Source organism: Rattus norvegicus, chromosome 18 (genome assembly GCF_036323735.1).
Source record: "Rattus norvegicus strain BN/NHsdMcwi chromosome 18, GRCr8, whole genome shotgun sequence".
Lineage (NCBI taxonomy): Eukaryota > Metazoa > Chordata > Mammalia > Rodentia > Muridae > Rattus > Rattus norvegicus.
The window spans coordinates 12,304,471-12,315,269 of NC_086036.1; the positions used below are offsets into that span (position 1 = coordinate 12,304,471).

The 10,799-nt window shown below is 43.0% G+C and overlaps 1 pseudogene; it reads right to left on the reverse strand.

The window, feature by feature from the left end:
* Window positions 1-2,590: 2,590 nt before the first annotated feature.
* Window positions 2,591-10,268, reverse strand: Ipo5-ps1 (importin 5, pseudogene 1; annotated as a pseudogene).
* Between the last annotated feature and the right edge of the window lie 531 nt (window positions 10,269-10,799).

A 10,799-nucleotide genomic window follows, 5' to 3' on the forward strand; every position in this document is an offset into this window, starting at 1 on the left:
CCTGCCAATACACCTCTTTATATTAGGCCTGTCAGATGGCTTGATTGTTCCGGTGGGGGCTGGAGTGGTACGCCTTGGCCAGCCGCTGAGGTGCTCCCTCCCACCGAATTACACTGCCAACATTTTATAAGACTCAGCAATAGGATTCCACAATTAAGAGATGTAATTTTGAAATTTTACCCAAAAAATTAAAATTAAAAAAAAAACCTGGATTTTTTTAAAGAAACATCTTTTAAAATATTTACATTTGTAAGACTATTTTATCATTTTTTATTAATGTGTAATCTTAAACAAAAGGCTAAGGAGTTAGGGCCACAGATACGAACACCAAACACTAACCATCTTATGATGAGGCTAAACAATAACCCAGGTTTAACCAAGGAGCCATAGGGTGTCTCTCTTTACCTGAGAAAGTGTAGGCTAACAGAGGCTGGCTTAAGAATGTTAGCCGTTGCTAACTTTGTTAAGCCTTAGCTATTTTGATAAACTGAGTCATACAAGAAACTGTGGTGTTCTGTAATGTGCACTATGAAAGGACCAGGTAACTAAGGTTGCCAGTCCCCCTATGGACTATAATTAAAATTTCAAGTTTTATTTTCATACTAAAAGAGTTTCATTTTTTTTTAAAACCAAAAAAAAGGGGTGGGGGTATTTTTAAGGCTAATCTAACAGGGACAAAAAAAAATGCAAATCCTAGTCTTATAAAAGCTACTAATTTGTAAACTGTTAAAGATGATGAAGACATCCAAGTTAAGAGTCAGTTACCTTGTAAATGATCGAATTGTTCAGAACGATACTCGTGGTCATGCTCAGGACTAATGCAAGTAATTACAAGGACAAGCTTTGTTTAGTTTCCTGTATGTTTTCAAGCCTAAATCAAATAACTAAAATCTAGTGAATTTTGTTTAAAAGCAGGTATACTTAATAGATTATCATTTTCAAAATCTTCAGAAGTCTGCTGAATATGGCATTTAAGATGTTTAATGGAAAAGGCTTCCTGTAACAGACAGAAATGCCAAGTGTTAACAGCAAACCTAAGGTCTCCCAAGAAGACAGTTGGAGCACAGATGTTAACCACTGGACAAGCTGTCCCTTGCCTTGCCAGCTGATAGGGCCCCCATACAAACTGCTGTCACTGTTGTCTACCCTACTCTTCGTAAGTCAGGGTCGGCTAATTTTCCAAAGTTTTTTCCCCACAGGAAAATCAGATCTTCCGAGTCTGACAGCTGAAGCCCTATGCTGATCTGTGCAGCAATTGGAAATATAATGTTGTCCTGTGTAACAGCTGAACACGCACACCCTCAGCCTTCCAAGAAAGCTACAGAGATCACATAGCCCACTAGGGTAATCATCCAGATAGCTGGAAAGTCTCTCTAACCAGTATGGAGGTCATTTCATTTATATGTCTTGCTCTAATTTATATTTCTCAGGTCTCTGATGGTATTGACAGCTAACTGTAGCATAATCAGTTATGGCAGCAACAGGTACCAAGTGTTTCCCCTAAGTAGCTATCCTGTTACTTCATTTCATATACAAAAAATCATGTCTTACTTTTCCTAAAGCTTCTTGGTCTCCTTCATACTAAAAGACAAACAGGGTTTAGATGTAGCTTTTTGCTATTCCTTTATTTAAAGGCAGTCACTTTGCAAGACTGCTTTCAATAATTAACTATTTGAGTCTTGTGGCAAGTGATTAGATAGGGAAAAAAAGTTTAAGGTTTATATAAAGGTAAAGGTCTAAAAAGAAATCTAAGGTGTGCAAATTCAAGTTGTAAACATTTGAGAATGTGAAAGCTTAAAACGTGATTTAAGGTATATAAATACAAGCTATAAAGGTATAAGAACATGGTTTAGGATAAGGAAAAAAATGCTTCAGCTTGCATTCCACCTTTCTCTGCTATTGCTAGACTACGATTTTAAAGTATAACTTTTAAAGTTCAGAGTTTTAACATTGATCTGACAAAGTGGTGAAGCTCTGATTACTCTTAAGTTTCAAAAGATTTTAAATTTCCTTTGGTTCTCTTCTAAATATAGACTTAAAAGACCTCATTGGATTGAAAACATCATTGGGAGGGAGAAAAAATCAGTATATCCAGTCCTCTGTGACAGAGGAAAGAGTACCCATGCTTTTTAAACCCAAAATAAAACTCTAGCTGTTACTCAAAGGTGAAGGTCTACTCCAGCTGTTTACGGACACCTGTTAGGTGCTTTTTCTACAACATGGATTTCAGTACAGATTATAAGCCACAGAAATGCTAATGTATCTAAAACTTTTTCTCTTTTTGCAAACTAACGAATGGAGATTCACAATTTGAATCCACCTGTCACTGTTCAAATGGACTCTGGGTAAGTGTTCTTGTCAATAAACAGTCTCGGCTTCCTCACTGACCACTAACTCCTAAGGAGGAAGTTTAAAATGTAAGATTTCTCTTTAAGTCTCTTAACTTTGATTCCTATCTCTAGTCTATATCTGGTCCAGCAGATTTCTACTCAGCTGGCAGACCCCATCCAGAAACCAGCTATGGGCTAGAAACTGGTCCAAATATCTGGGAGCCCTGGGCTTGTTGAAAGCTAATGTGAGTCAGTCCATATTGTTCCCTGTCTCTTCAACTGGGTCAACAAACCAGATTCTTCTGATGAATGCCCCAGTGCCTGAGTCCCCACCTGTCCTTTAACTGGCACTCCAGCCTGCCGGGCCCTGATAACAGCATCCTAATTTCAGCAGGATATAGTTACAAAAAGAGTATGTCATCCTGTATGCTCAGCAAAAGGCTAGAATGTACGATCCAAAGGAATTTGCCTGGCACAGGAGACAAAATGGCTACCCTAGTGCCTACTGGCATGCCAGGACTCATAATAGCCTCCAGGCTCTCTCACTATTAGAAAGATACCTGTTAAAACCAAATAGACCAGGAACTATCAACAGGTAGATTGATTAGCTGAAACAGTTCCACAGTATGATAGGACATTCAACTGGGTGCATGTAAAGCCAGGTTATTAGGTAGCTTTAAGAGAAAATTGTTGATTCAGTTCAAACCTCTTGAGAGTCTTTAGAGATAATTTGGCTGAACTTCATAAAAAATTCAAAAATAGGGGCTCTGAGATGAAATAAATAACTGGCTCCCATTCTCATTTTTTATGCTCCTCCTGGACAATAATTCTGGTGTTGTTATGCCCAGTTTGTGAGACCCCCAAAAGACCACCAGGCACCACAACTCTGATGCAAACACACGACAATCATTTATTCGAGTTTGGACTCGGACCGTAATCCTCCCTGCACAACAGGTTAGGAATGTGACACTCGGGCCTAGGGGCTTAGGGTTTATATAGGGAAAATTCACAAGCTGGGGCTATCAAGCCTTGCTATCACATGATTAGGTAAGGGGTAAATGAATGTTAACCTTTAAACTGTCCCTACAACTAAAGTTAAGGCTAAAGATATAGGTTCCCTTGTCTGCTCCATGAGGTCTCCTTCAACATGCCCCATCAAAGTTTTCAATACTGTCTTTTCTGAATAAAAGGTTATGAGGCACTAACTGAACTAAAATATAAAACCCTTTTGGGGTAGAGGAATTAAGAACTTCTCTATGCACACAAGGGGTCAGTCCTGTTGAGCAGGCCCACCATGCCTGTTTCAAGGGAATAATCCATTTGGAATGAACTGTAGGAATGGTCTAATTGTAGAGGTGTTGGTGTGACACAGAGACCTTCCACAGACAGAAACCTTGCCCTGATATGGCTTGCATGGTTAAAGCTAGAACTTTTTGTGACCATCTATACACAGTGTGAAATAGTCTTAAAAGGGGGTCTAGCTATAACATAACCAACAAAAGGTGGTAAGCTCTGGATTGGAGGCATTCAGAATTTGAAAGGTCTTTAACATCATTGACCAGAGTGACCAGAGTGGAGCAACTGGTTCTGAGTGTTTCACGAGAAGTTGTAGAGCTGAGGGTCCCTGCAATTGGGTAACCGGGGATAAGGTAGTTGATAATGTAGAGATGACATTATTATAGCAGCTGATGTGGGCCCACAGCTGCTGGCAATGGGTTTACAATTGGCCTTAGCAAGAGTCTAACTGTAAAAAGCAATCCAGGATTGCTACCTCTGACAGTGTGAAGCCTAAGGCCCCACAACTTCGTGCCTCCCCATCCTTTAGCGTGCCTCTCTTTGGCAGTGAACCTGAGTAAAACTTTGGAGCCATCTCCCTGCCAGGCGACTGTGATAAGGTCTCCTTTTGACACCTCCACTCCCGGTTTCCTGTGACTGATGTCTCACATGCCCAAGCAGCACAGTACTATTGTTCGGGACCCTTACATGTGGCAGCCCTGCCTCCAGACATATATGAAAAGTCTCCCATCTACATTTGGGATGTGAATCTCATGTCTGAGTGTCAGGCCATGAGTTATCAGCTAGCTGGCCTAAATCAAAAGTCAAATCAGGGTGTTCTAAGTGGTCCCTTTGTACAGGCTAGTTGGGCATGATAGCCAGCCTCAGGATTTTCAATCTCCCAGATTAAGTAAAAAAACTGATGTAATACATACAGTTAACAAAAATAATAGGTTCAAGACCGAGTTAATTTTAACTTAAGAGGGGTGGTGCCCTTTTGAACTTTTCATTCGGCACCCCTAGGGTTCAGCAATCTTCTTTAGGAGAGAGTGGATCAGCTGATCTGGCATAAATGTAGTGCACCCAGGCAGTGATCCTGTCCACTTTAATGGCAGTGGGCATGGTTAGCAGGATAATGAAAGGTCCTTTCTGTCGGACCCTCCTGGGCTCCCTCAGTGTTTGCCCCCTCCTGAGCCTTGATGACACATGTGGAAACTTTTTTTTAAAAGAAAAGAACATCTTGGCCTTTGCTCTTTGACTGATGAGGGGTAACACCGTTGAGTCAGTTCCTGTTTTTATCCTGAGAATGTAAACTTGTTTTTTCCATTGTGCTTCCAGGGGTTTTTTTTTTTTTCACCCGGTGGACTTGGTGTATATATATTGTGAACCTCAGCAAAGCTTTTGCATTCTCATAGCACAAATGACCCAAGTCTCTGTCTTTTGTTAAATCCTCCAGTCCTACTCCCAGTTCTTAGTACCATGGTAGCACAGGAACCATCAAGTGGAGGTCCCACCGAGATTGGGAAACTGAGGAGCCCCTGACAGGATCATTCCAGGAAGCCAGCTGGTGAAGTAAAAGGAACATATTGGGTGAGTGGTGCAGCGACGAACCAAAGGTAAGTTTAGTTCGGAGTAAGTAAAAGGATCGGGCCAGGGGAACCTCGAGCTCCACATTACAGCTAACAGATCAGATGGTAGCTCTGCTCAAACACCAGGGAACAGGGATAGAGGTAAAAATAGCTAAAGAATTTATTAAAACTTTAAAAAAGACTAGTTCTTGGTTTGTTCATTCAGGAGGACTTAATATTCCTGATTGGGAACATATTAAGACAGATTTGCAAAACACACTGCTGAGAGATGGCCCTGAGAGCATTCCTCTCGCCATGATCTCTTTGTGGAGATTGATCAAGGATGTTTTCTTTCTTGAGTAAAGAAGAGGGAGCTACTGCTCCTCCTGCCTATGAACCTTATCCTTCCTTGGAGTGCTGTTATGAAGACAAGGCTACAAGGAGAGGGGTAATTTTTCCTGAGCCTCCCCCTAGACAGGTAGCAGTGTATCTTGTTGTTGAGGTCCCGGACCCCACCAATGTAGATCAGTTTATTAGATAACATGTTCCTCTAAGTTTTAAGGAGTTGCTTTGCTTATGGTTCTCTTGCTCCCTTTACTTACAATTATGTAGGGCAGTGCTGTCTGGGGGAGATTGACTCATATGCAGAGGAGAATGTCGGGAGCAGTGCGCCCAGACAGCTCAAGGAGATGCTCTGCGGGTTGGGGGAGAGACATTTTTCCTGACATGGGAGCAGTGGTTGCCAGTCAACCCCAATCAGTGCTGAGGATGTTGCATCAACAGGAATTTGCCCCCTGTAATGGTTTGGGGAGGTAAGACAGGGGGATGCTCAATCTGTGTCTACTGAGGACCTGATTGTTTGAGCCCATGTAGATGGGATGGGATTGGGAGATTTTTCATGAGGGCCACTGCTAAGTTGCTTCCTATCCTGTGTGGGTGGAGCACTGGTCCCTTTTCTCTGGGGGATTGGAGGTAGCACATGGACTTGTGTGGGAGCAGTTGCAGGCAGCACACATTGTTCCCTCTACTTCCCCCTGGAATGTTTCTTTGTGGTCCTATTACATGCCTGGATGCTGCTCCTCTGATGTTAAGACAGGGGGTAGCTTTTAATTCCACTGCCTCTTGGAATACATCTATCACCTTTGAAGTTTCCCTCTAATTTGAAAATAGTAGGTTTAGTAAAAATTTTAATATCTTTTCCTTCACCTGTGTAATTCCTCCATTTTCTTTGTGGTTTGGAATGGTACTAGTGCTGGAGATAGTCTTGACTATTCTTTGCAGGAATTGCCATCTATGTGAGGTTACTGGGGACCAGAGTAGTCTGCCCTGGTTGTGCAGATCCCAGGCATGGTTCCATTGCCTGTTGGTCATTTGGGAGAGAGTCAGCTGATCCTGAACCGTCATAGGAGAGACATTGACATCATCACTTCTATTATAACAGCCATTGCCACTGTGGCCACTGTAGCTGCAGTGTCTGGGATTGCCCTCTCCCAGCCTGTTGTTAAGGCAAGCACAGTACATAAATTTAAAGGAAAAGTTGCTGACAATTGGGAACTCTAAATTTAAATCAACAGACAGCACTTTTACAGGAATGGCTTGATCTCATATGGCCTCCTGTTCTCCTATTTTCACGCATGTTTGTGTGACTCCAACTAGAGTTCAAAACCTTATAGTGGCTTATGGCTCTTGGTGCCTCAGTAGTTGACCTTTTACTTCTTTGTCACATGCGTAGACAACATTCCCAGGCAGCAACTAAGCAAGTGTTGCTCTCCTTGGCAGGAGACACTCACTCTGCCAAAATCTGACTCAGCCTTTACAAGAAGTAGTTAGCATATGACGGACAACCCTTTGGGATCAGCAACCACCTAAGACAGGGTCTCTGAGACTAGCAGAGACTCCAAATGACGGGTAAGGGTATTGGTTTTCCCAGAGTGACCTAAGAGAGGACTACTTTAAAAACTAAAAAAAGGGGGACCTGTCGGACCCTCCTGGGCTCCCTCAGTGTTTGCCCCCTGCTGAGCCTTGCTGATGCATGTGAAATTTTTTTTTCTTTTCTCTCCTTTTTTTTTTTTTTTTTCGGAGCTGGGGACCGAACCCAGGGCCTTGTGCTTGCTAGGCAAGCGCTCTACTGCTGAGCTAAATCCCCAACCCCAAAAGCTTTTGTTTTTAGGAAAAGAACATCTTGGCCTTTGCTGTTTGGCTGATGGGCAGTAACACCGTCGAGTCAGTTCCTGTTTTTATCCTGAGAACATAAACTTGTCTTTCCATTGTGCCTCCAGGGTTTTTCCACGTGATGGACTTGGTGTATATATACCGTGGACCTCAGTAAAGCTTTGGCATTCTCGTAGCATGAATCATACAGTCATTACTGAGCCGCTATTCTGGCAGCTGTTTGAATACTCTTTCTATTGCATAGGGGGTAGTTATGATTAAATTCTGTCCCAAAGTTAATTTATCTGCATCCTTAACCAGTAACATCATAGCAGTGATGATACATAGCGAAGTGGCCATCCTGCTGCCACTGGGTCTAATTTCGTTGACAAATAAGCCCCTAGTCACTTCCATGGCCCTAGAGTTTGGGTCAGGACCCCTTTGTCTACTCCCTTATGTTCATCAACATGCACATGGAATGGCTTGATAATGTCTGGGAGCTCCAAAGCAAGGGGCCAACAGTGCGTTCTGTTTTATTTTCTGAAAGGCCCTGTGGTGTTCCTGAGTCCAAACAAAGTCCTTGGCTTCCTTGGTGGCTTCATACAAAGGTTTAGCTACTTCAGCAAAGCCCCAAATCCATAATCTTCAAAAGCCCACAGACCCCAAGAAACTCTCTCAGCTATCGTGGGCTCTGGGGTGGGGGAGGGAAGGGATGTTGATGACAGTCTCTTTTCCTGTCATGGAAAGCCATTGCTGGCCTTCTTCCAGAATACAATTGAGATAGGTGACTTCAGTCTCCCAGAGCTGAGCTGCTTTTTTTTTTTTTAAACAAAAGGGTAAACATTTATTTGCAGTGAGTCTTCTGTCAAGTGGTATTAAGGCCCTTCAGGCAGAGTTCAGGAGCTCCTGTATGGCTCCCTCCTGCTCTGAACTGATCTGTGCTATGCATTCAGTCCACAATCCTCCAGAGGTCTGTACTTGGTGAGCTATATTGGCCAGGCGTTTGGCACAGGGGTCTTCATGTTTAATGGCCTCATGCACTTCTCCTTCTGCAATTATACTGAATATTTTTGGTAGATTGGTATTGCTTGGGCCAAGCACAATTGGGTGATTACTTTCAATCAGGTTTCACAGGTAACTGAAGGTCTGGACAGCTTTTTTATCTTCATGGAGGGGGAGTCGAGACAGCCAGTGTGGTAAGACCTCCTCCACATTCACGCAGTCGGGCTTGAACTTCATGATCTTTCCCACTGCTGAGATGCAGTTCTCTGTGGCATTGATATTTTCTTTGGTGTCAGAATCTGCAGACTGAATGACACTTGCAAGCAGTGGGAGTGCTTCTGTACAGAAGGGGCAGTAGTTATGTCCACCATACTGCACCATGGCGCCAGGGCCATACGACAGCTTGCCTGACTTCCGGGCTGTTGTCACATACCTACTGGAGCATTGGCCTTAAGAAATATTCTGTATACTTAAATGAAGCTGGACTACAGTGTTCTATGATATCATCGAAGATGTACAATGCCCATTGTCTGTCTGGCCATGGTCTATGTGGACAAATCAGGTTGACAATTAATGGGAACAGATGTTAAAACCACAACAACACCTTCTCTTTGTAGCTAATCAAGTGTAAAATATCTGACACTTTAGTCAGTATATAAACATCATTATCATCCTCATCTTGTGACTCTTCAACCTGTTCATTCATAATCTTCATCTTGTCTTTTAACTTGTCGCAACTCTGATTTTTGAAATGTTTGTCAAGCTTCTCCTTCACTATACCTTCCAGCTCCTCAGAGTGTTCATTGGTGAGGCACCTATGTCCCATTACTTCAATGCACTTTGCAAAGGAGTGCATTATTTCTGAGAGGATGACTGGGTCAGGCTCCATGCTGATGGCCTTGATGAGAGTGTCGTACATGAAGTGCCAAATCTGTGTAAGACGCTCAGGACCCCGGACTAGAGCTGAGCTTTTATAGCAGATACCTGATATCCCATGTCCCCCAGAGCCTGTAGACGATTTTGAGTTCCTCTCTGGCAATTTTCTTTAGTTTCTGCTACAACCATGAGCTCATCTACATACTGAAGAAGAGTTATGTCTGGGTTAGTAGCAGTATCACTCCAAGGACAGGAGACTGCAGCCTCTGCTTCCTCCAAGGGCAAGAAACAGCAGTCTTTCCCAAGGTTTCCCAAAGTTTCCCAGGGACAGTGGCTTAGAATAGAGTTTACAGGACAGGATGGGATCTGCTGCTGCCTTTTGTCTTTTCTGTGTCACCATCACAGAGCCTTTGGTCCTCCTATTTCTGCTAATTGCTATTGGCCTTTGAATGATTGATGCCTTAACCAGATACATAAATTCCCATTCTGGCAGCCATTAAGCTGATAGTTATTAGATCCCAATATGAACAGGTACTCACCACAGAGTCAAGGATTTGACTTGGAATACAACTTAAAGGGGATAAAGTTATGTTTTGAGTTTAAATTGTTATGCTTAAGAGATCTATGTAACAAAAACAGTTCTAAACTCTAAGCCCCACTTACCCAGGACAGACAACTTCCTGGATTGTTGGAGCTGTTGTTCATGTAAGACAACAAGTCACGGGTTGGGGATTTAGCTCAGTGGTAGACCTCTTGCCTAGCAAGTGCAAGGCCCTGGGTTCAGTCCCCAGCTCCGAAAATAAAAGAAAAGAAAAGACAACAAGTCACATGTTTTTGCTTCTGTAAACAAGCTTGGTTGCCTAGCTGCACAGGATGTACTTGATCATATATAGGTGGGAGGTATGTAGGCAGGAAGTATGTCAGGATGTATGCTTGCCTCTGATTGGATGAAAGTGGGAAGTACATGGCTTGTGGGGTTTGCCTTTGGTTTACCTGATGAACATAATTCATGATTCATGGCCATTCTCTGGGAATCCTGGATAGGGACCTGGCCAAGGTCCATCATTCTGGCTTCAAATTTGACTCAACACTTGTGGTAGTGGCCTTATTCTGTGGAATTACCAGTAGAAAGTTCTGTCGGGCAGTGCTGAGCAGAGGAATTCCCAGAGTTAGGGAACCTGAGCTGCGTTGCTGTCCTCGGGAAGATCTGCCAACTCTCACTACAGAGTGGACGTGTTGCCCTCAGGTTGTCCCTGGCATTTCTCTTCCTCTAAAACAGGACGCCTACACTCAAATAACATACCAGGCTGAGCCTGGCTGTCACTGAGGACACAGTAAAATGGTGCAGGCCTAGGAAATAGGAAAGCATATGGTGAGCAATCCCAAGGAAGGGCTTGGCCCCAGTCTCCCCTTCCCACTAGTCCCTGCTACCTGTGTTCTCTCTCTCTCTCTCTCTCTCTCTCTCTCTCTCTCTCTCTCTCTTTCTCTCTTTCTCACACACACACACATACTCATTGGATTAGTTGGACCATAGTTTGTCATTCTAATAAATTCCCACATATGTGTGTACATATATATAATAAACCACCATACATAT